Source organism: Rana temporaria, chromosome 9 (assembly GCF_905171775.1).
Source record: "Rana temporaria chromosome 9, aRanTem1.1, whole genome shotgun sequence".
NCBI classification, from domain to species: Eukaryota; Metazoa; Chordata; class Amphibia; order Anura; family Ranidae; genus Rana; species Rana temporaria.
This window is the reverse complement of record NC_053497.1, coordinates 163,811,363-163,835,900: the sequence shown is the minus strand read 5'-3', so window position 1 is coordinate 163,835,900 and position 24,538 is coordinate 163,811,363. Positions and strand designations below refer to the sequence as shown.

At 43.9% G+C, this 24,538-nt stretch overlaps 1 protein-coding gene across 1 annotated transcript in view; it reads left to right on the top strand.

Annotated features, from left to right (window-relative positions):
• Positions 1-24,538, top strand: part of LOC120914266 (hereditary hemochromatosis protein homolog) — a gene marked incomplete in the record, with an annotated part of 50,690 nt that overhangs the window by 16,034 nt on the left and 10,118 nt on the right.

Here is a 24,538-nt window from a genome sequence, read left to right as displayed (position 1 = left end):
TGGAATAAATCTCAACAAAATTGTGGGGCGTCTCGTCATAGATCCAGGTAATCAAACATGACTGATACACTGGGACATATTAAAGGACGGGGTATAGTGATGTTACTGCAGCTACGATGTTATGTTATACTATACTATGTTATACTGATGTGATGAAACTGCCACGATATCGTTTCCAAAATGCTGGATAGTGAACATGTATCAAAATCTAGTATAAAAACAGATATGAAAAATGTATTAATGATAACATGGAATTGGAATAGGGAATACTATTAATATGGCTATTTAAAAACAAATATCCTAGTTAGACGGAGGGAATGCAAATGTCTTCTCAATAAAATGATTAATAGTGCAGTCTATCGCATGAGCGATATTGATTGCAAAAAGAGGGGGATTAACACTTCCTATCAGTGTTTCATGGTTGTTATAATTGTAGTGCTGAGAAATGTTGCATGCAGACAAATATAGCAACTAATGGGTTAACCAGGAAGGGCTGGCCAGAAAGTGCTAATTGGAAACACCATGCAATGTCTGGTTAAATTGTTGTGTGTAGGGTGTATTTCCCAATCACATGTGTCCATTAACCCAAAGGATATAATGTCAAACTAGCCATAAGCTGAGCATTGGAAAAATGACTGCGCATATAACAATAACTAAACATCCATATCAAAGAATGTTTAGTTTGAAACTAGATGACATAAAGAACATCATAAATAGGAATAAAGATGAGATTAAAAATATAAACCATATCTTGCAGCTATAGTATTCCATGGTAAGCAAATGCATGTATAGCAATACACTGTATGGACTCTAGTCAAAAGAAACACAAATAAAATAAAATAATTTAAAACATATACAGACATATATTAATGATCACGCTAAGCACTAAAATGTATAATATTAAATGCCCTATGCCCTTGGTACTACAATGAGTGTGTTATGGGTACAAATATATTGTTAAAAACCCTCGTCATATCATCAATCCGTAAACGAAACAACCACTCGGTTGATACATGGCAGAAGGACGAGGAAAAATAAACAAAATTATAGAAAAAAAAAAGTTTCAAAGGATGATAGAGAGGGACCTCGCCCATCTTGCACGCAGTTGCCAAAGGGGATTTAGTCACAACTATAATTTAACAGCCATAGAGAGACAGGCTCTTAAAAACCTAGAATCGGATAAAAACATAGTCATTAGGAATGCTGATAAGGGGGGGACTGTAGTAGTTTTGAACACAGTTATGTATAGGGATGAGGCGTTACGCCAGTTATCCGATACAGATACCTACCTAGCACTAAAAGCAGATCCTACCATCCCCTTTGAAAGGGTCCTATCATCCCTTATAGATAGAGCCATTAAAGCAGGCATTTTTTTTGACAAGGACAAGACCATCTTTATTCCCAAATGCCCCATTATGCCGGTTTTCCACTACTTGCCCAAGGTTCACAAGGGGTTATCACCCCTCGCTGGGAGACCCATTGTCGCATTGGTTCTCTCAACGAACGTCTTGGGGAGTGGGTGGATGGGCAATTACAACCATTGGTGGTGGGTTTACCCGGCTACTTAAAAGACACCAAACAACTTCTCATTAAACTTAAAGTGGTTGTAAACCCCACTTTTTGACTTTTACCTACAGGTAAGCCTATAATAAGGCTTACCTGTTGGTATAAAGAATATCTCCTAAACCTGTACAGTTTAGGAGATATTCCCCTCGCAATGTGCCGCTGATTGCAGCGGAGCATGCGCAGGGGAGATCCTCGGCTAAAGGGCCGGCCGTCCCCTTGCCGGATTGAATTTTCCCGCACGCATGCGTGGGAGTGTCGACATCGCCGCTCCAGCCAATCACAGCGCTGGAGCGGCAATACCCGGAAGACACGCCGGAGCAAGATGACATCTCGCTCGGCGTGGACCAGGTAAGTTCCCTACACCTCGTTTTAAGGTAAGTATTTCATAATGAGCTAGTATGTGGTGCATACTAGCTCATTATGGCTTTTACTTTTCAGGTGTAAAAAAAAACAAAAAAAACAAATGCGGGTTTACAACCGCTTTAACCACTTTCAAGGGTGTGAGGACTATAGATGGATTAGTTGCGATGTCGCTAGCCTATACTCCAGCTGCAAGATATGGTTTATATTTTTAATCTCATCTTTATTCCTATTTATGATGTTTTTTATGTCATCTAGTTTCAAACTGAACATTCTTTGATATGGATGTTTAGTTATTGTTATATGCACAGTCATTTTTCCAATGCTCAGCTTATGGCTGGTTTGACATTATATCCTTTGGGTTTATGGACACATGTGATTGGGAAATACACCCTACACACAACAATTTAACCAGACATTGCATGGTGTTTCCAACTAGCAAGGCGCTAGCTCTTTCTGGCCAGCCCTTCCTGGTTAACCCATTAGTTGCTATATTTGTCTGCATGCAACATTTCTCAGCACTACAATTATAACAACCATGAAACATTTATAGGAAGTGTTAACCCCCTTGTTTTTGCAGTCAATATCGCTCATGCGATAGACTGCACTATTAATACAGTTTAGTATTACTTTTCATTTTATTGAGAAGACATTTGCATTCCCTCCGTCTAACTAGGATATTTGTTTTTAAATAGCCATATTAATAGTATTCCCTATTCCAATTCCATGTTGTCATTAATACATTTTTTATATCTGGTTTAATACTAGATTTTGATACATGTTCACTATCCAGCATTTTGAAAACGATATCGTGGCAGTTTCATCACATCAGTATAACATAGTATAGTATAACATAACATCGTAGCTGCAGTAACATCACTATACCCCGTCCTTCAATATGTCCCGGTGTATCAGTCATGTTTGATTACCTGGATCTATGACGAGACGCCCCACAATTTTGTTGAGATTTATTCCATTTTTAGTTTTAATGTGGGTTTATAATTATGCAGACTTCCCACAGATCACTCTAGTCCTTTCATTAATCAAGAAGTTCGTAGTTCAGGCGTAATATTTGTAATCTGAAGCTCAGAACACAATAAGTCAGAAGAACTAGAACTAAAAACAAATAACAATAATTAATAATAAAAAAACAAAAAGTGAAAAATAATAATAACAAACAATAACAAAAAACAAGAAACCAAGATTGAAATGTAAATTTATTTTAATCTTCACTTTCATTTATTATTAGCATTTGTTATTATTATTCACACTATATTTAACATATCTTTTAGCACTACAATATACACGATCTGGAGATTAGGGAATCTTTATATACATGAGAACACTCATTTTCTGGTCACCCTATGCATGATGTTCACATCTTGGTTCTCATTACTATTTTTTTGTTTGTTTTGTTTTGGTCCGTTTTGATATTTATCACCCTATTCACAAACAACAAATATAAACAGTGGTTCATGGATACCACAACACATATATCCTCACCGCATCACACATTATGCATAGCATTTATCACCATATCACTATTCTTTGTGATCTTTATTATTTGTTTTATTTATTTTTTCATTACACACTAATATACTCATTACATATACATGTTTTGACTTTATTTATTTACTCATTTAGCTTTTTATTTATTTAGTTACTCCACACAACACATCAAGATATAATTCACATTTATTGTCAAATTTTTCACTTTGTTTTATCACAACATCCAAACAAACAATACATATAGATTTGTAGATAGTGTGTGGGTGTGTGGATAAGAAAAGGTTTTTCAATCACATGTCTTGATTCACCTGAGTTCACAGGAGACACTAGTTTACCAGTTTATTGCTCGTCCACTAGGCCTCCAATCATCATCTCGCTGATCATGTGACCAGTGAGGTGAAGCATATGTATTTTCATTTGATGTGTGTACCAGATATGACTAAGCACTGAAGCTACAGTGCGAAACGTTAGCTTTTGTTCCTACTGATTAGAAACAATACAGACCTGATCACAGATGTGGAAATACGGGGCAATTTAGAAAACAGCGATCACAGGTCAATTTGTTTTAGTATAATTCACACAAATAGGAAACATAAGGAGAATACAAAGACACTGAATTTCTAATGGGCCAACTTTCCTAAACTACGATTCTTGCTAGAAGATACTAATTGGGATAAAATCTTATGCCACGTACACATGATGGTTTTTCATGTCATGGAAAAAAAACAAAGTTTTTCTCAATGCGATTCTTCTCCAGCCTGCCTTGCATACACACGATCGTGATAAAAAATGCCTGAGCAAAGCGCGGTCACGTACAACACGTACGACGGCACTATTTGGGCTGATTATGCTAATTTCCAATCTCATAACTTTCTTCTGAGCATGCTTCTTTTTTCCACGTCGTTAAAGCGTGCACACGACCGTTTTTCACGACGAGAAAAACGACGACGTGAAAAACGACGAAAAAAAATAGAGCAGGTTCTAAATTTTTAATGCCCATTTTTTCTCGTCAAGAAAAATGCTCTGGAGCCTTCATACGACCATTTTTCATGACCAATCTAAAAAAAAATAAAAAAATTCTCGTCATTAAAAAATGGTCGTGTGTATGCGGCATTAGGAACAAAGAACACGGAAGAAAAATTAGTATGCTTTAAGAGCATATTAAATAAGGGCATTAGCCAGTGCATCCCAATGGGAAATACATTGTAAAGAGCTAATAAAAGTCCTGGGTGGCTTAACTCCAACGTAAAAATGCATATAATAGCAAAAGAGAAGGCCATTAAAAAATACAAGGCTGGGGATCATCATCAGCATTTCAGCTTTACAAAGAAGGCAACAAGAAATGTATGGGTGCAATAAGGGTGGCTAAGATAGAACACGAAAGGCACATAGCGGAGCAGAGTAAAAAAAATCACAAGAAATTCCTTAAAGGATCACTAAAGGATGTTTTTTTTTTTAGCTAAATAGCTTCCTTTACCTTACTGCAGTACTGGTTTCATGTCCTCATTGTTCGTTTTTGCTTTGAAGTTGCTGTACTTCTGCTTTGATCTCCACACTTCCTGGTTGCCTGTTTCCTTACAACCATGGTACTGGGAGCTTTTCACGATGGTCTAAGCTGTCATTACTGTGTGTCTAAAACTTAACAGAACCAATCAGATTCATTTTAAAAACAAAACACTGCCCTGGATTTGTTTGTTTTTGTTCTGTGTGTCTCTTTACTTCACAGAAACATGAAACCAGTTTAAAACCGAAAGTGAAACTAGAGGTACATTATATGATTGAATTGAATCTATTTTTAATCATTTTTAAAAGGAATCAGTTAACTTGTATGTCTCTATACCCTGTAAACAGTCATTTCAGCAAAAAAAAAAAAATTTCCTTTAGTGACCCTTTAAGTACATAAATAGTAAGAATAAAAAAGACCTGACCTGACCTGCTTCAAGAAATGGTTTATGACTCTTCGGATTGTATGCTGAGCTATACTGTGGTTATCCTGACGGCTAAGGTACTGGGAGACCAGACTTCCCACAGGCCCTATTAGACTGATGCAAAACAGTCTTTTCATCTGGTAAGCAGGCAATCTTATCCTTCTTCACGGGTGTATTGGTGACAGCTTACCTCACATCAATCAAGAGTTTTTCATATTGTTTGCACAATCCACTTTCTCCCACAAGGAAAAATCACTGGATAAAGTCATATGAACTTTGTTTCACGGCTTCTTTTACACATCATTTTGTAATTTATTTTATTTTCTTTATTATTCTGGCTAAATTTTCAGCTTATTCCGGAATGATTTTCATGTTCAATTATCAATTTATATGAAGCACAATATCACTTACTAGCGCTGCACTGTTTTTTCTTTTTTATGGTTACCAAGTTGTTGTACACAATTTAGTGCAAGCAGCTGTTTACATTTATATTTCAATATTTAATTTAGCGCAGCGTCAACCTTTGGGTTTTTTCTATTTATAAATAGTAAGAAAGCATAGCACAAAAATAAAAATCACAGAGGCGATCAACCACCAAAATAAAGCTCTGTTTGTGAAAAATGTGGGAGAAAAAAATTATAAAAATATCATATGGGTACAGCGTAGCATGACCGCGCAATTGTCATTCAAAATGTTACACTGTTGAAAGCTGAAAATTGGCCTGGGCAGGAAGGGGGTGAAAATGCCCGATATTGAAGTGTTTAATAACATTAGTTGTATGTTTGGAGTTGCTGTCCAGCTGCAGAATAAATTTGGGCCAATCACATGCCTCTCTGATGGTATGGTATGATGAAAAAATTGTATCTGCCTGTATTTTTCAGCATTAAAGACACCATTGAGTTTGAACAAAACTCCAACTTCTTTTGCAAAAATGCAAGGTATCTCCACCATGCTTTACTGTTGCCTGCAGAATAGATACTCATTATTTTACCGCTCTCCGGCCCTTCTCCAACAAACTGCCGCTTGCTATAGCCAAATATTTCAAATTTTAACTCATCAGTCCAAAACACCTGCTGACAATTTGCTGTATCACAGTCCCTATGTTTTCATGTATAGGACAGGGAAACAAGGCTACGCAGAAAAATGGCAGCATAAGTCAACATTTTTTAAATTTGGCTGTAGCAGGAGGCAGTTTACTGACGAAGGGCTGGAGAGCGTTACAATAATAGGATTTTTTAATACAGCTGTACCTGTAAAATCCTTTTCTTGGGAATACATGACAGGACACAGAGCCTTAATTACTTAAAGCGGGGGTTCACCCGAAAAACACATTTTTAACATTAGATTGAGGCTAATTCTGGGAAGCACAATCGTGTGTTTTTTTTAAATCAATGCAGTACTTACCGTTTTAGAGATAGATGTTCTCCCACGGCTTCCGGGTATGGTCTGCAGGACTGGGCGTTCCTATTTGATTGACAGCCTTCCGACCGTCGCATACAGCGCGTCACGAGTTGCCGAAAGTAGCCAAACGTCGGTGCGCAGGCGCCGTATAGAGCCGCACCAACGTTCGGCTTCTTTCGGCAACTCGTGATGCGCTGTATGCGACGGTCGGAAGGCTGTCAATCAAATAGGAATGCCCAGTCCCAAAGACCATACCCGGAAGCGGCGGGAGAACATCTATCTCTAAAACGGTAAGTACTGCATTGATTTTACAAAAAACACCGATTGTGCTTCCCAGAATTAGCCTCAATCTAATGTTAACATTTTTTTTTCGGGTGAACCCCCGCTTTAATGGGTTATGTAGTCACCACAGGTGATTGGACACTGACAAACCCAATTAAAATTGAGTTCCTCCCCTATATAACCCCTCCCAAATAGAGAGTACCCCATTTTTGTAGCAAAGCAAAAAGTGTTCCACGTTTAACTCCGAAGAGGGGTGGGAGCTCTGTGTCCCATGATGTATTCCCAAGAAAAGGATTTTACAGGTAAACTGTATTAAAAAATCCTATTTTCTTGATTATACATCATGGGACACAGAGCCTTAATAATTTAATGGGATGTCCAATAGCAATGCTAAAATTTGAGGAGAGGGAGACACAGATCAGAATAAAATCGACATCGAGCCAGAGGATCTATACTGCTGCCTGCAGCACACTACGCCCGAAGGTGGCATCCAAATGTATGGACAGAAGACCAAGTAGCAGCCGTACAGATCTGAGCCATGGAGGCCTGGTGATGCACTGCCCATAAAGCACCAACTGCTCTAGTCGAGTGCGCTTTCACCTGAAATGAAGGGATCTAAACCATAGGCCTGAATAATGACTTGTCAAATCCATCTTGCAATAGTGGATTTCGATGCTGCCTGGTCCTTTTTTGGGCCTTGTGGCAGAATGAATAGACAATCAGTCTTCCTTTTCTGAGCTTGCACATAAACCTTTACTGCTCTTACAACATCTAGAGAGTGTAGACTCTCTTCCTCCGCAGACTGCGGATCTGGAAAAAAAAGACAGTAGAAATATCTTGGTTCAGATGAAAACCTGAAACCACCTTAGGTAAGAAATTGAGGTGAGGACGCAGCCATGTTTTTTTTACACGAAAGAGCTGCCAATTCCGATACCCTTCTTGCTGAGGCTATGGCTACACGAAAAAACTGTTTCTGTGTCAACAGACTTAGAGAAACCTGGTGAAAAGGTTCAAAAATTAGCTTCTGTAAAACAGATAATACAAATTCAAATCCCATGGGAACATGGGAGACTTAAACAGTGGATTCAAACACAGTGCACCCTGAACAAAGGCCCTGACTAGGGAATGAGAGGCAAGCGTTTTTTGAAAAAATACAGACAAGGCCGAGATTTGGCCCTTGATAGTGCTCAAGGCCAACTTCATATTTAAGCCCAACTGAAGAAAGGCAAGAATCCTATCAATGGCAAACTTCCTAGGATGCCACTTACTGGGTTCACACCAGGAAACATATGCCTTCCAGATTCTGTAGTAGATGAGCCTGGAGGCCGGCTTCCTAGCATTAACCAGAGTGGAAAGGACTGGCCCTGAGAGCCAACGTTTCCTCAAACCGTCGAATTTAGACTTTGAAAGGCAGGATGGAATATTGGACTCTGCGACAGTAGGTCTGGGTGTAATGGGAAAACCCAAGGTCTTCCTACTGCCATCCTTACGATTTCTGTGTACCAGGGTCTTCTGGGCCAACCCGGGGTGACCAAAATCACAACTTTCCTTCCTTCTTGACTCTCTGAAGGAATTGTGGGAGAAGTTGAACTGGAGGGAACGCATAAATCAGGGAATACTGATCCCATGAGATTGTCAGGCTATCTGAGCCTTGAGCACAGGGATCTCTTGTTCTTGACACATAGCTTTCCAGCTTTGCGTTGAACCTGGAAGCCAACAGGTCCACATCTGGGGTATCCCATTTCTGACATATGATTTGAAACATGTCGGGGTGTAGAGACTATTCACCTGGACTCAGCTGCTGGCGGTTTAAAAAATCTGCCTGACAATTTTCTACCCCTGGAATGAAGACCGCAGATAGGTGAGGAATATGCCTTTCTGCCCAGGCCAGGATGTGATTCACCTCTTTTTGGGCATCCAGACATCTGGTGCCTCCTTGGTGATTGATATAGGCCACGGCCATAGCATTGTCGGACTGAACCCGAACAGGCCAGCCTTGCAGTCTGTAAGACCAAACTTTGTGGGCCAAATGAATTGCCCAAATCTCCAGAATGTTGATGGGAGCTTTTTGGCCCCAGACCACTTCCCCGGGCAGATGCTTCTTCTAGAACTGCCCCCCAGCCCAGAAGGTTGGCGTCTGTGGTCACCACTTTCCAGGTAACTGGAGTGAAGGATTTTCCCTCTGACAGATTTTGGAGGAGCAACCACCAATTGAGGCTCTGGCGAACCCCTGGAGATAAGATCATAGGAAGATCCAGGGCCTGAACATCTTTGTTCCAAGCTGACAGTATTCTGCCCTGTAACGATCTTGAGTGAAACTGGGTGTAAGGGACAGCCTCAAATGAGCCTACCATCTTTCCCAATAATCTCATGTATAGAAGGATGGAAGGCCTTCCTTTTGACTTTACCACTCGGACCAAGTCTCCTATGGCTTTTGCCTTTGGCTTGGGAAGTAATACCTTGCTTAGGGATGTGTCTAAAATCATGCCCAAGTACTCTAGCCTTTTTTGAGGCTGCAAGAAAGATTTCTCCAGATTGAGGACCCGGCCTAGGTACTCTAAATATTCCACTGTGCTGTGCACTTGATCTATGATAAGCTGTTACTGCTATGCCCCTAGCCTTGCCAGGGCCAGTATTTTTATGAACACTCGAGGTGCTGTTGCCAGCCCGAAATGAAGGGCCACAAACTGAAAGTGGCGCTGATCCACCGCAAACCTTAGAAACCTTTGGTGAGTGGGGGGCATCCCTTCATAGGGAGGTTTTGGGGTTCTGTTTAGATTTTGGACCCCAAGTCCTTTTCTGCCCCTGGGCTTTCCCCCTAGTGTTAGACTGGGGAGGCCTTCGCCACTGCCTGGAGACTGAGGTTCCAGGGACTGGAGAAAGAGTATGTTTAAATGAGGGACGCTTACACTTCTTAACCAGCAATAGAGTAGACTTGCCTCCGGTAATCTTTTGGATGTATTTATCCAGGTCATCCCCAAACAGTGAGTTCTCCCCCAAAGGGGAATGTTGCCAAGTATTTCTTGCAAGAAATCTCGGCCTCCCAATGTTTTAACCACATGTGTTACTGCAGGCGATTTCAGCGAGATGCTTGTTGATCAGAGTCCATAATCGCATCAATCGCAAAACACAAGGCCTTAGGAAGGTCCTCATAAACCTCAATCTCCTCTGTAGGGAGGAGGTTAATCATCTGCTTCATTTGTTCCTTGAGGAACTGACATACTCCAATGGCTGCAACTGCTGGTTGTACTACAGCCATAGCCATGGCAGAGGAGGCTTTTAATAGGGACTCCAGATTACCCCGTTGTCTGCTATCTTTCAAGGAGGTTACGATAATAGTAGCATTCAGATTTTGACCAAATCGATTTTCTGGATTTTTTTTTCCATAGGACCGGCGCTCCGCAGACTAGGCCGAAGCCGCGGCCTCGCCTAAAAAATCCTGCCCGCAGCTCTCCGCAATCCTGGGAAAAGGCCGCGAGGCCGGACCCCGCAGTCACAGTTCCAAGCACACCAACACACACTCAGTTAGGGGATGTCTTTTTGTAGATCTATTGCAGAAAACTTGAACAGCAGAACTATAAAGGTGCAAGGTACTCTAAAACAATAACATAAATGAATGGAAGGACAAACTTCCTAACACTTGTAGCGCCTACCCCAATTCTGAGGGATGCTATTTTAAATCTAGTGGAAGTCTGGGCCAGTACTTGGGCCCAGACCTGTTTGATTAACTCAAATTTGCCTCTGTTCTGGCTGTGGTACTACTTGGTAGTTTCCCTTGTTGCCTGCAGGTGGTGTTGCCACCCTGGCCTTATGTTGGAACACGGGTGTACCATGGTGTGTTGGGTGTCCCTTCTTGGCAGCGGTGCAGTGGGAGTGGTGACCCCGCTGTGCATGCTGGGGAGGGGTACTTAAGGGACAGACACCATTGATCAGGGTTATTCCCCACCTCGTGGCCCCCTTGGTGTGAGGTGTGCGTGTGTGTGAGCCCGACTTCAGGGCCACGCTGGCCCGGAGTGATTCTGCTGTTGAGTAGGCCCAGCTATGCTGGCTGGAGCCTACAATTCTAAAGGGGATCCCAATCTGTCTGTCCACAAGGGAGGAAGCTATCTTGATGAAGGAAACCAGGGGAGGACCTGCCCTGGAGGAGACCGGCAAAGTGCTAGTGTCTCAGGTGAGGCCTGGTGACCCAATCAAGGAGTGATCCGCTACATTGAAAGGCCTGCAGTCTGTCGGTTCTGGCTTAAAGGCTCTCTTACTGCTCGGCTGGACGTTCGGGACTTTGAAATCCTGTGGCAGAGGATTCCTGGACGCATCCAAAGTCATTCAAAGGTCTATGGCAGGGACCAAATTCATTCAAAGGTCTGTGACAGGGACAAAATTCATTCAAAGGTCTGTGGCAGAGACTGTCTGGACATTAGTTCGTGCATCATCCCGGCTGCTAGGCCAAGTGAGAGGGGACTATCTGGGTGAGCAATACCCACTCAATAGCTGAGAGTGGAGACTGATTTATTCTGTACCGTGTGCCTGAACCTTCCCCTGTTCTTCTCCTTCCTCCTGCTTTCTCTATTTCAAGTTACCTTGCAGTAAAAATAAATAAAACATAACTGTTGGAGGTTTTACATCTGTCTGGACATTGCATTTATTATGGACTTTCCCACCCTGACAACGAAGCTACAAAGGTAACGTGCAAACCCAAAATTTAACCAGCAGCTCCTGCGGGGGTAGTGCTACACGTGGGGGCTCATCCGGGATTTATTGCCATTGCATACTGGATTACGTTTTTTTCGTTTTTTGAAAGTCGGCTGTAACGGGAGGGCCCGTGGAACCCGGAAGCTCTTTAGAAAGTATGAGCCAGAAAATAATGGACATTCAGAATATGTATTGGATTGCTTTAAAATGGTTCTGTAATGTTTATCCACAATATCTCCCAGGATATATGCCATATTAGAAGAGTGACTCATTCATAATGTTGGGACACATACTGTTAGATGCTAATGTCACCAATCCAGCCCAGTCTGTTGTGATGTAAATTAATCTAGGATGGCTTCTGAGGATCTTTCATTGTGCTTGTGCTAATTGACCCTGTATTGTGTGAAGGAGTCCTGTGATAATGTGTATTGTAGTTTAGGGGACAGCAAGGCTAGCCTAAAGGTCATGTTTATGAGTCATCAAGTGTAGTTAATTAGCTCATGTAAATTAGGTCATGTCTACACACTAATCATATAGCAGCAGCCATTAATAAGAGTCCCAAGCTCATGTCTCAGAAGCTGTCTGCCATCCAGCTTCCACAGGACACTTATCAGTGAGGGAGGGAAAAAAAGGATCCTTCTACAGACCAGGGCTCCAAAAGCAATGCCCTCCAGCAGATCGATTTAGCAATAGTCTCCAAGCCCTCAGCCTAACACCAGCTGAGGCCCAAACTGCAACTCTTAAGCCTCGTACACATGATTGGATTTCCATCGGACAAAGCATAGGACTTTTATTCGAAGGCCATGAACTTGTTCTGCATACAGACGGCAACATTTTGTCAGCCAACAAATACGAAACTATGTTTTTTTTTAGCTCTTTAGCGCCACCTTTGGGCAACGTCTGCTAATGTTGTGCTATGGTTAGCATTGCTTCTGAGCATGCATGTTTGTACTTTGGATTTTTTTCCGACTGACTTGTGTACACATGATCGAATAAAACAACATCATACATTTGTTGTGGGAAATTTTAAAGCATGCTATCCAACATTTGTTGTCGGAAAATCCAACAATTGTACGATGTTGCATACAAAAGGTCGGATTTTCAAACAAAACCCTGCCATCACACAATTCCAGTTGGAAAATCTGATTGTCTTTAGTTCTTTCACACTAGCTGCCTTGCAGGGGAAGAAAATCCCTCTTATCACAGGAAAAACAAGTCTGAACAGTCTCCCCCAAATATTTATCTTCGTCCCCAGCCACCTTCTGAACACTCCCTTCCCAGAGGTTGCCTGAGATCAATACATATTCATAACTCAGTGGTTGATCATCCTACTCTATATTCTGGAAGCTTCTTCCAAAAGCAGGCAGGAGCAGTCAACCACCCAGCTTAGAAAAACTTGATCAGACCAAAGAATCAGATCACCACTGTACAGTAAAGCCAAAAACAAAATTTAGCCTAATATTTGGCAGGTCGCTACATCAGGTAACATGCTACTAAATTATTCAGGTGGCATTCACACTTAAGCCTTCTGTGAATGTTTTCAAAAACTTGTAGCGTGAAAACGTGCACAGAAAACACACACAAAAACACTAATTTACGAGATGCTGGGTGTAAACCTACTTTTGCCTTAGGCCTCGTGCACACGACCGAGGAACTTTTTTTATAGATGTTAAAAATATTTTGGCTCCTATATTACAGTCTAAATCCAATAATTATGTGATTGTACAACCTCATGAAAACTTCCTTGACATTCCTTCATTTGTATCTCACACACTCCCCCTCCTAGACACTGCAGATCACAGTGGGAGGGATTCAGTAACAGAGGTTGTGCTGTCGAAGCATTGGGCGTGATTAGGTATAGCCAGGTGCTGATTGACAAGCTACAGCCTTGTGAATCTGCAGGGATACTGCCGTTAGCCACATCCCCTGCAACATCATCAAATCCTACTGCTGTGCAATTAGGCACAGACTACAGGAGAGTAGAAACTCTGAGCTCAGTAGCAGTGCAGCATTGTTGCCACACCATTACAGGAAGCTGAATAAGGTCGACTTCACTTACAGGAATAGTAGATGTTTGTGGGACTTTGGGGGATAAAGAGAAAACTGTAAATGCAGATGCACTTACAGTGGTTCTAAAGCCTTAAAGGGTCACTAAAGGATTTTTTTTTTAGCTAAATAGCTTCCTTTACCTTACTGCAGTCCTGGTTTCATGTCCTCATTGTTCGTTTTTGCTCTGATGTTGCTGTAATTCTGCTCTGTTCTGGACACTTCCTGGTTGTCTGTTTCCTGATCACAACAGTACTGGGAGATTCTAGTTTTGTTTTCCAAACCAATACTGCTCTATGGGTCTGTCCAGCACAGAGGCAATCAAATAACATGCAAAAACTAAGCTAGATGCAAAAACGAAACTGAAACTAGGAGGTACATTATATGATTGATTTTTATCTATTTGTAATCGTTTTTAAAAGGAATCAGTTAACTATTATGTCTCTATACCCTGTAAACAGGCATTTCAGCTAAAAAACATGTTTTCCTTTAGTGACCCTTTAAGGTTTTTCACCTTTATGCATTCTATGCATAAAGGTGAAAAACCTTCTGTGCTGCAGAATCCCCACCAGCCCCCGTATTATACTTACCCAAGCCATATCTGTCCAGCGATGTGTACAAGCGCTCTTGTCGCTGTCTTCCTCTTCACTGGGCAAATTGATAGGCAAGTGGCAAGCTTTATCATTAGACAAATATAGTGTTGCTTGGGAGTGAGCCTGCACCGGTGCCCCATGGAATGCCGAAGAGGAGGAGCCCGTAGGAACAGCGGGGAACCCCAGAAGATCAGGGCTGCTCTGTGCAAAACCATTACACAGAGCAGGTAAGTATAACAGATGTGTTATTTTTAATAGGCACCAGTGCGCTCATAGTGGATCGGCCGCCACTGCTTAATACAAACCCCTCCCAAAAAACACAATTTTTAGTTTTGCCTAAATTGTCACTTACAATTACACTTACTGCTATGTATGCTTTCTGTCATTTATGTTTTTAATTATTATTATTTATTTTTTAAGCAGCCCTGTTGGGGGCATTGGCGAAATATCAGGAGTCTAAACAAATATCCCACTTTTGAGACAGAGAAACGAGATTGGGGACACATTCCTCAATCTCCATTTCTGCAGCCTCAGCGGCACAGAATGAATGAACAGGAAGAGCTCTGCACAGTCTCTGTTCATTGACAAACTGCATAGTAAATATAGGGGGAGATTTACTAAAAATTGGTGCACTGGTGAATCTGGTACAACTCTGCATAGTAAACAGCTTCCAGGTTTTATTGTCAAAGCTTAACTGAGCAAGCTGAAGTTAGAAGCTGATTGACTACTATGCAAAGCTTCACCAGATTCTTTGGTCACCAGTCTTAGTAAATCTCCCCCATAGTTTACTGTGCTTCGGTTATGAATGAACACAGTGAGTTATTGGTACTGATCGCTCACTGTTTTCACTCAGAAAAGGAAGGGGTAGGTAAACAGGACATATTTACTGGTCCCTTCACCCGCTCTGTATCCTGAAATGATCCCCCACTGCAGCTGGCAGGGGAGGAGAGGAAGCTGGCAGCTCTGCGCGGAGGGGGGAACCAGGGGAGCACACAGGGGGCCTGGGCAGCAAATGAAGGGGAACCTGGAGAGGAGGGACCATGGGGAAGCATGTACTGGAACGGATCATCTATATTTTCCTTCTGCATCAGCTGAACACCAGCGAGAGGGAGATAGGGAGAAGCCAGCCTTCAGCTGGTGCAGGAGGAAAATGAAGGTGATCAGTTCAAGTAAATGTTATCCCCCTCCAAACTAGGTTCCAGGGGTCGACAAGGAAGTGATATGATCTACCCATCGCGTGCCAGTGATTGACGAGTTGCTGACCCCCAGTATATGCCTTTTGAAAGACCATTTCTTACACACATTTCACATTATTTACATTGCCCAGCCATGTCTTTGATTTGCATTGTTAATTTTTGTTATCCATTTGTAGAGAATGATTTTTCATCATGTTAGAAAACCAGTTCATTAAAGGAGAATTGGGGCATTGTAAAAAAACAAACATACATACTTACCTACAGTACCTGATGCAACATCGGCTAGATGCCGCAAGCTGTCGCCCGCTGCCTCTAAGTCTGGGTACTGAGTGATCATGTGACCGCTGATCGCTCAGTTATTGGGTCTGCTTGGAGCAGAGAGCGGCAACTGTAATTTACCACTCTCTAATCTGTCTCTCCAGTGCTCATTGGAACGCCCGGCTGTAAAGCAGGCAGGAGCCGCTAATTAAGGCTCTCAGCTGAGTGGCTGAGCCAGCTACCGGTCATAAATCTGGGTGGATCCCGACATTATTGTCTTTGCTGGGGTACATCTAGAGACTGGAGCGGCTAATGATCACAGTGGGAGGGATTCAGTAACAGAGGTTGTGCTGTCGTAGCATTGGGCGTTATTAGGTGTAGTCAGGCCAATGTTGGCTAATTCTGGGTTACAGGGGTGCAAAAATAGGTGCACTCCAGTGAACCACATAAGAAGTATGGCCAAACAAGTGTTGGCCATACTTCTCTTTACAAGAGAATTATGTTTTTTTTTTTTTTTTTTTGCAGTTTCAGATTTACCTGGGAGGATGCAGCATCGGTCGCCGCTTCACTGAGAACCGAGTCGTTGAACATCGCTGATGGATCGGTTCTCCCACCTCCCCAAGCAGAGAGCTGCTGCCTGTCTATCAGCAGCTCTCCTGCTCTGCTCCTCTACGCTCACTGGAGCACTGAGCTGTGGAGGGGCATGGAACGGCCGTCTCAGCGGCTTGCTGAGAGGCTGAGATGGCTATCAGTCCAGGCACCTGACGGATCCAGACTCCCAGAGACGTGATGACGCGATGCCTGGACTGATCTGTGTGACGTCAGCAGAGAACAGATTTCAGATCGCTCTCTGCTGAAAACGGGTCACAGGAGTGCAAAACGAATTGCACTCCTGTGACCCAGAGGAGAAGCCCAGCCAAACTAGCTCAGACTGGACTTCTTTGATTGTTTGCTAGTGTGAACTGATCATTCTATGACTTTGTCCAATCTTTGTCAGACAAGCATCCTGTTAATGGTCATACTTAGTTTAATTTTTCCACGTATCTCTTCTTGCAGAGGCCTTGCCAGGACGGAGGAAGTGGGAGTGGTGGCTGGAGTTAGTGGAGAGCCACGGAATCACAGAGCTTTAAAAAATGTTGTACAGCATTACATTGAAATTGTCTCCGCTCTGCTCACTGATCTCACACAACCCCGCCTCCTCCTAATTCCCCACCTGTGATAGACAGAACGCGGGTCCAATGCTGGGATGTATTCTGTCTATCACAGGCGCGGGGTTAGGAGGAGGTGGGGCTGTTTGAGATCAGTGAACAGAGCGGAGACAATTTCAATGTAATGCTGTTACAGCTTTTTTTTACCGCTTAGTGATTCCGCGGCTCTCTATTTCCAGTCACTCGGGTCCCGATCATCCCCGACCGCCGGCGGTGCTCGCCCCCCCCCCCACTCCCAGGCAGCCCAGTTCCTCGCCAGCCCTTATTTTCCACTCGCAAAATGAGAGTGGAAAATTTGAGGGCTGCCCTAGTATAATACTGTATTTAAAGCGGGAGTTCACCCAATTCCTTTTTTTTTTCTATTTTCCCCTTAGATTCCTGCTCCTTGTGTCTAGGGGAATCGGCTATTTGTTTTAAAATATGATCCGTACTTACCCGTTTTCGAGATGCATCTTCTTCCGTCGCTTCCGGGTATGGGTCTTTGGGAGCGGGCGTTCCTTCTTGATTGACAGTCTTCCGAGAGGCTTCCGACGGTCGCATCCATCGCGTCACTCGTAGCCGAAAGAAGCCGAACGTCGGTGCGGCTCTATACTGCGCCTGCGCACCGACGTTCGGCTTCTTTCGGAAAATCGTGACGCGATGGATGCGACCATCGGAAGCCTCTCGGAAGACTGTCAATCAAGAAGGAACGCCCAGTCCCGCAGCCCATACCCGGAAGCGGCGGAGAAGATGCATCTCGTAAACGGGTAAGTACGGATCATATTTTAAAACAAATAGCCGATTCCCCTAGACAAAACGAGCATGAAGTGAAGGGGAAAATGTGTAAGGTATGGGTGAACCTCCGCTTTAATAGTAAAATGAAAGCTAAAAGGTAGAGTATTGCACTCACAAACATGGGACAGGAGGGAGGACTCATTGTTGCCACATTTTGTACAAAGCGCTTGAATATCATCACAAATGTAAGTTTTCTGACTTCATTAAACTTTTGTAGCACTACCCCCGCAGAAGCTGCTGGTTAAATTTTGGGTTTGCACGTTACCTCTTAAGCTTCGTTGTCAGGGTAGGAAAGTCCATAGTAAATGCAATGTCCAGACAGAACCTCCAACAATTTGGTTTTATTATCACTGCAGGGCAACTTGAACAAGAGAAAGTAGAAGGGAGGAGAAGATCAGGGGAAGGTTCAGGCACACGGTACAGAATGCTCAAAAATAGTCAATCAGTCTCCACTCTCAACTATTGAGTGTGTATTGCTCACCCGGATAGTCCCCTCTCACAACACCACTTGTAGGCAGAACAGAGGCAAATTTGTATTAATCAAACAGGTCTGGGCCTAATGCCGCGTACACACGATAATTTTTCGGGTTGTAAAAAACAACGTTTTTCAGGCTCTAGAAAAAACAACGTTTTTTTCAACTTGATCATTAAAGCGGATGTCCGCTGGAAAAAAAATATTAAAAGTCAGCAGCTAGAAATACTGCAGCTGCTGATTTTTAATATCGGCACTGTGAAGGATATGTCAGTGTAATTCTCCCTGCTTGGTTAAATTGTGGGTTAGAGGTAAAATGGATTCATGTGTTACAAGCTATTGACATGTTAATGACCCGTCTGCAGCTAGCTCCTTATTTCAAAGGGATGTCTATCCTGTTTACTGTGACTAGAGATGACTCATGCTATGTATTCTGATTGCTTCATTATGCGGTGCCCGGCTGCCCAGCTAATGTGTTATGTACACCTTGTAATTAACTTCCCTGATGTCATTATTTAAAGAAAATGTGTCTCAGGTCGGCTTCGAATTGTCTGGCTATATTCTGTATGAGAAACTCCAGAGTGTGTGAAAAGGGGGTGGAGCTCCCATTGTTCCTTGATTAAGGATTTAGCCTGTAAAACTGTATTTATAACCAGCAGCAAGCTGCCAATAAATCAGTCTTGGTTCCAGCATTCAGTCTTGACTCATGTGTGGATGATCCTGTGATGTTCTTGTATGGAGAGGAGGGAATGCTTGACGGGGATATCATACCGATACCGTCACAATTGGTTGGCAGCAGAGGGATTTTCCCTTCTACTCTCCCTTACACCAGGATTCCAAGCAGACACTGGGAACAGTGAATGGAAGGCTGCTACACCCTGCTTAAAAGAAATACACTGAAAGAACTACTGGAAGTTCGTGGAAGGATTGCTAGCAACAAAACCAAGCGGGTCATCATAGCAGAAGTAATGGAGCTAGACCAGGAGAACGTGATTGCAGCAACGCCAGCAGTACAAGAGATGGAGACACCAGTGATTCAGGAAGAGGAATCACCAGCCAACAAGCTAATGAGAGAGAAGCTAGCGTGGTTCGGCCCGAACCCAACGCCGGATGTGGTGCTGAAAGTGATGGACCTGTTAGTAAACGCAGAGCTACAGAAGGCTAAACAAATAAGAGACGCAGAGCTCTTATTAAAGTTAAAACTGGCAGCAGTCCAACAAGCAGCCGCACATTCTCCAAACAGTGAGTACAGCACAGCAGACGCAAGGAAGATTCCGTTTAGCGCTTTTAAAGCTTTTGATGAAAAGGACTGTGAGATTGATAACTACCTGGCAGATTTTGAGCGACAATGTAACCTGCACCAAATAGCTAGAAGAGAGTGGGTCGCAATACTGTCAGGCAAACTGTCAGGCAAAGCTTCTGATGCTTTCCGGACCGTGCCAGATCATGATATCCATAGCTACACCAGGGTTAAAGAAGTGCTCCTAGCTCATTATGCAGTAACCCCAGAGTCCCACCGACAGAAGTTCAGGGACTCACGCAAAACCACGAAAGACTCTTACGCGGAATGGGCATGCCAGTTGTCCCTGTCGGCCTCTAACTGGGTTAACAGCAGCCAGGCCACCACCGCAGAGGACATTTTGCAACTAATGCTCCTGGAGCAATTTTACAATCACATCCAGACGGATGTCAAAGATTGGGTGAGAGATCGCAGGCCCATGACTCTACCAGAGGCCGCGAAGTTGGCGGATGAATATGCGGATACTCGCAAGACAAACCAGGTCACACCACGGGTACAACCTCCACGACCAACGGCGCCCTCACACCCACCAGCCGCTAGATACCAACCGCCTAACAGACCGATGACTTCGAGCCCTCGCTATCCACGCCAGGAGGACAACGAACAACGCTGCTTCCGGTGCAAACAGTTGGGTCACTTCAAGCAGAATTGCCCCCTGAATGACAACACCAGATCAAATTGGTCTCAACCTGGGTACCGCCCACCAGCAGCAGCCCATTGTGTAGACTCGGCTTGGGATCCCCAGGAGCTGGGTCAGGAAGAACCATTGGGCACCCCTTACGAAGCCCTCATGGTACAATCTGTTATTACGGACAACAGGGAACACCATTGTCAGCTGGTCATGGGCGACAGCCATGAGCCGGAGGGGCCTTGGAGGGAGCTGGGCAGAAAGAGGCACCGCCAGCTACCCTCCAAGAAGAAGAGGTCCTGGAAGTCATATAACCAGCGGACCTGGGAGGAGAAGAAGCGACTGGAGGAGATGGAATCGCAGCGGGCGCCCCAGATGCGGGCCGAGATGTTCGCCAAGGGCCCACCGGTGGCCCCTTACACCACCACCCAGTTCCTGATGATGAAGGACCACGTGGAAAGCCTGCAGGACATGAGCAAGCAGGAGCTGATCCGTGAATACATGGAGCTGGAGGAGTGCATAAGCCGCATGGAGGAGGAGAACAACCGCCTGAGGTCACAGCAGGCCGACCCCCCCAGGCTCCATGAACTGGAGATGGAGCTGGAGAAGCTCCAAGAGGAGAACCGGCGGCTGCGGAGGGAGCAGGGGGTGGCTGACCTTATGGGGCTCTGATTCCCCTTCCCCCCCCCGGACTCTGAGCACCAGTGCTACAGCATTTCAACAAATATAACTTTTTCTTTTTATGAATCTCCTGTGATTGTCACTTCAGAGCCATAACCTGCCCCTCCCATAGCGGGACACCTAGACGGCGGCGCACAGACCCATTCGCCGTCTTCACATTGACTTCTGGTGACTCTGCAGATCGCACAAAGACTTGGGGACTGACCGGCGTGTGATCTGACGACCCGGTGGCATACCTGAGTCGGAAGCAGTTACCAATGGAGGTCAGTCACGCCAAACGGAGTTAACCTCGGACTAAAAGCTCTGAACCCGTCAACCCTACTGGACCAGGGAAGGTCCAACCGGGTTTGCCGTAGCAGGGAGAAAAAGGGGGGCCATTGTGAAGGATATGTCAGTGTAATTCTCCCTGCTTGGTTAAATTGTGGGTTAGAGGTAAAATGGATTCATGTGTTACAAGCTATTGACATGTTAATGACCCGTCTGCAGCTAGCTCCTTATTTCAAAGGGATGTCTATCCTGTTTACTGTGACTAGAGGTGACTCATGCTATGTATTCTGATTGCTTCATTATGCGGTGCCCGGCTGCCCAGCTAATGTGTTCTGTACACCTTGTAATTAACTTCCCTGATGTCATTATTTAACCACTAGCCGACCGCGCACCGTCATTATACGGCGGCAGGTCGGCTCTCCTGGGCGAGAGCCCGTAGCTATACGTCCTATCGTATAGCCGCCACTAGGGGGCGCGTGCGCGGCGCCGGAGGCGCGCGCGCGCGCTCCCCGCTCGCCCCCGACTCCCGTGCGTGTGCCCGGCGGGCGCGATCGCCGCCGGGCACACGCGATCGTAAACACACAGCTCTCCTTCCTGTCAGCAGGGGAAATGCTGATTTTCTGTTCATACAATGTATGAACAGAAAATCAGTGTTTCCCCTAGTGAGGCCACCCCCCCCCCCCCACAGTAAGAACACACCCAGGCATACTTAACCCCTTCCCCGCCCCCTAGTGTTAACCCCTTCACTGCCAGTGGCATTTTTATAGTAATCTAATGCATTTTTATAGCACTGATCGCTATAAAAATGCCAATGGTCCCAAAAATGTGTCAAAAATGTCCGAAGTGTCCGCCATAATGTCGCAATACCGAAAAAAAAAATCGCTGATCGCCGCCATTACTAGTAAAAAAAATATTAATAAAAATGCCATAAAAATACCCCCTATTTTGTAAACGCTATAACTTTTGCGCAAACCAATCAATAAACGCTTATTGCGATTTTTTTTACGAAAAATATGTAGAAGAATACGTATCGGCCTAAACTGAGGAAAAAAAATGTTTTTTTATATATTTTTGGGGGATATTTATTACAGCAAAAAGTAAAAAATATTCATTTTTTTCAAAATTGTTGCTCTATTTTTGTTTATAGCGCAAAAAATAAAAAACACAGAGGTGATCAAATACCACCAAAAGAAAGCTCTATTTGTGGGAAAAAAAGGACGCCAATTTTGTTTGGGAGCCACGTCGCACGACCGCGCAATTGTCTGTTAAAGCGACGCAGTCCCGAATCGCAAAAAGTACTCTGGTCTTTGGGCAGCAATATGGTCCGGGGGGTAAGTGGTTAAAGAAAATGTGTCTCAGGTCGGCTTCGAATTGTCTGGCTATATTCTGTATGAGAAACTCCAGAGTGTGTGAAAAGGGGGTGGAGCTCCCATTGTTCCTTGATTAAGGATTTAGCTTGTAAAACTGTATTTATAACCAGCAGCAAGCTGCCAATAAATCAGTCTTGGTTCCAGCATTCAGTCTTGACTCATGTGTGGATGATCCTGTGATGTTCTTGTATGGAGAGGAGGGAATGCTTGACGGGGATATCATACCGATACCGTCACAGGCACATATCCAGCGCCATCCGCAGCAGAGGACGAGCGATCGCTCGTCACTCTGCTGCCCCCCCGCCATCCTCGGTGAGGGAACCAGGAAGTGAAACGCTCCAGCTTCACTGCCTGATTCCCTAGGGCGCATTGCGCGAGTCTCATAACTTCTGAGCATGCGCGGATTTTTCACGTTGTTAAAGCCCACACACGACCGTTTTTTACAACCTGAAAAACGACAACGTTAAAAACATTGTGAAAAAAATAGAGCAAAATGCTCTGAAGCCCACACACGATCGTTTTTAATGACATAAAAAAAAAATTCATTTTTTAGAAGTCAAAAAACAGTCGTGTGTACGCGGCATAAGTATTGGCCCAAACACAAACATCCCTTACATTTGAAATAGCGCCCCCTAAATTCGAGGTGGGTGCTAAATATGTAATATAGAGTTACGCCATGTGGCCGTTTTTTTTCTTCTATTATGACACATCCCTTCTACATCTATTTGGGATTCCCTGGACCATCATTTCTATAAGACAACCCACTAGGAAGTCACCTTTCCCTGAGATTCTGACTATCCTGCTGGTGTTTTGTCATCTCTGGCACAGCATCCTGAAGTCCATCGCCCAAATTACATTGTGGTTCCACCACACAAGCCTTTTTGACCCATTGAATGTAGGTTCTCTAGGGTCCATACATTCTGGTAAGCCTTTTACCTGTGGGGTGGTTCTCTTCACTTCATCACTTCTTCACTTGCACAGATCTGCATTATTTGAAGTAGTCGCCATATTTTGAACTTTGTCAACACCGAAGTTTGATCACTCTAAGGACACATAGGGCCAGATTCACAGCCGAGATACGACGGAGTATGTCAGATACTCCGTCGTATCTCTCAGAGTATCTATGCGACTGATTCATAGAATCAGTTACGTATAGATATTCCTAAGATCCGACAGGTGTAATTGTTTTACACTGTCGGATCTTAGGATGCAGTACCGCGGCCGCCGCTGGGGGGAGTTTGCGTCGTAAACCAGCGTCGGGTATGCAAATTAGGAGTTACGGCGATCCACAACGGTTTTTCGCGTTCGCTACGTCGCCACTAGTCTAGTTTCCTGTTGCAAAGTTAGTCGTCGTTTTGGGTTCCTTAACTTTACACAGCACACGTATATGCTGTATAAAGTATTGCCGTCGTTCCCGCGTCGAAATTAAAAAATTCACGTTGTTTGCGTAAGCCGTCCGGGAATACAGAATTACGCTACGCGCGTCGCCGTTCGAAAAAATGACGTCACTTCGCGCAAAGCACGGTGGGTAATTAAAAAGGGAGCATGTGCAGTAGGTCCGGCGCAGGAGCGTGCCTAATTTAAATGGCATACGCCCCTTTGAATTACGCGGGCTTACGCCGGAGGCCGCCGGCGTAGGTTTTCATTGCAAGTGCTTTGTGAATCAGGCACTTGCGATGAAAACTTGCGGCGGTGTAACGTATCTACAATACGTTACGCCGCCGCACTTCTACCTGAATCTGGCCCATAGTCTTTGCATTTTTGCACCCGTTTTGAATTTCCTGCATATAGGCTTTTATAGTGTGCTTATGGGGACATTTCTATTTACATTGTTCACTATCAATATTTGAGCACTTTATTTATCACGTTTTTACATATTTATTAATTTCTCACGTATTTATTTATTTATTTATTTATATATTTTGATTAGCGCTACACTTTTTTTGTTTCCACATTGTTGCAATTTGTCTACTTGGTGTGTCAGCAGCTTACTCAAGCGATGGTCTGTTG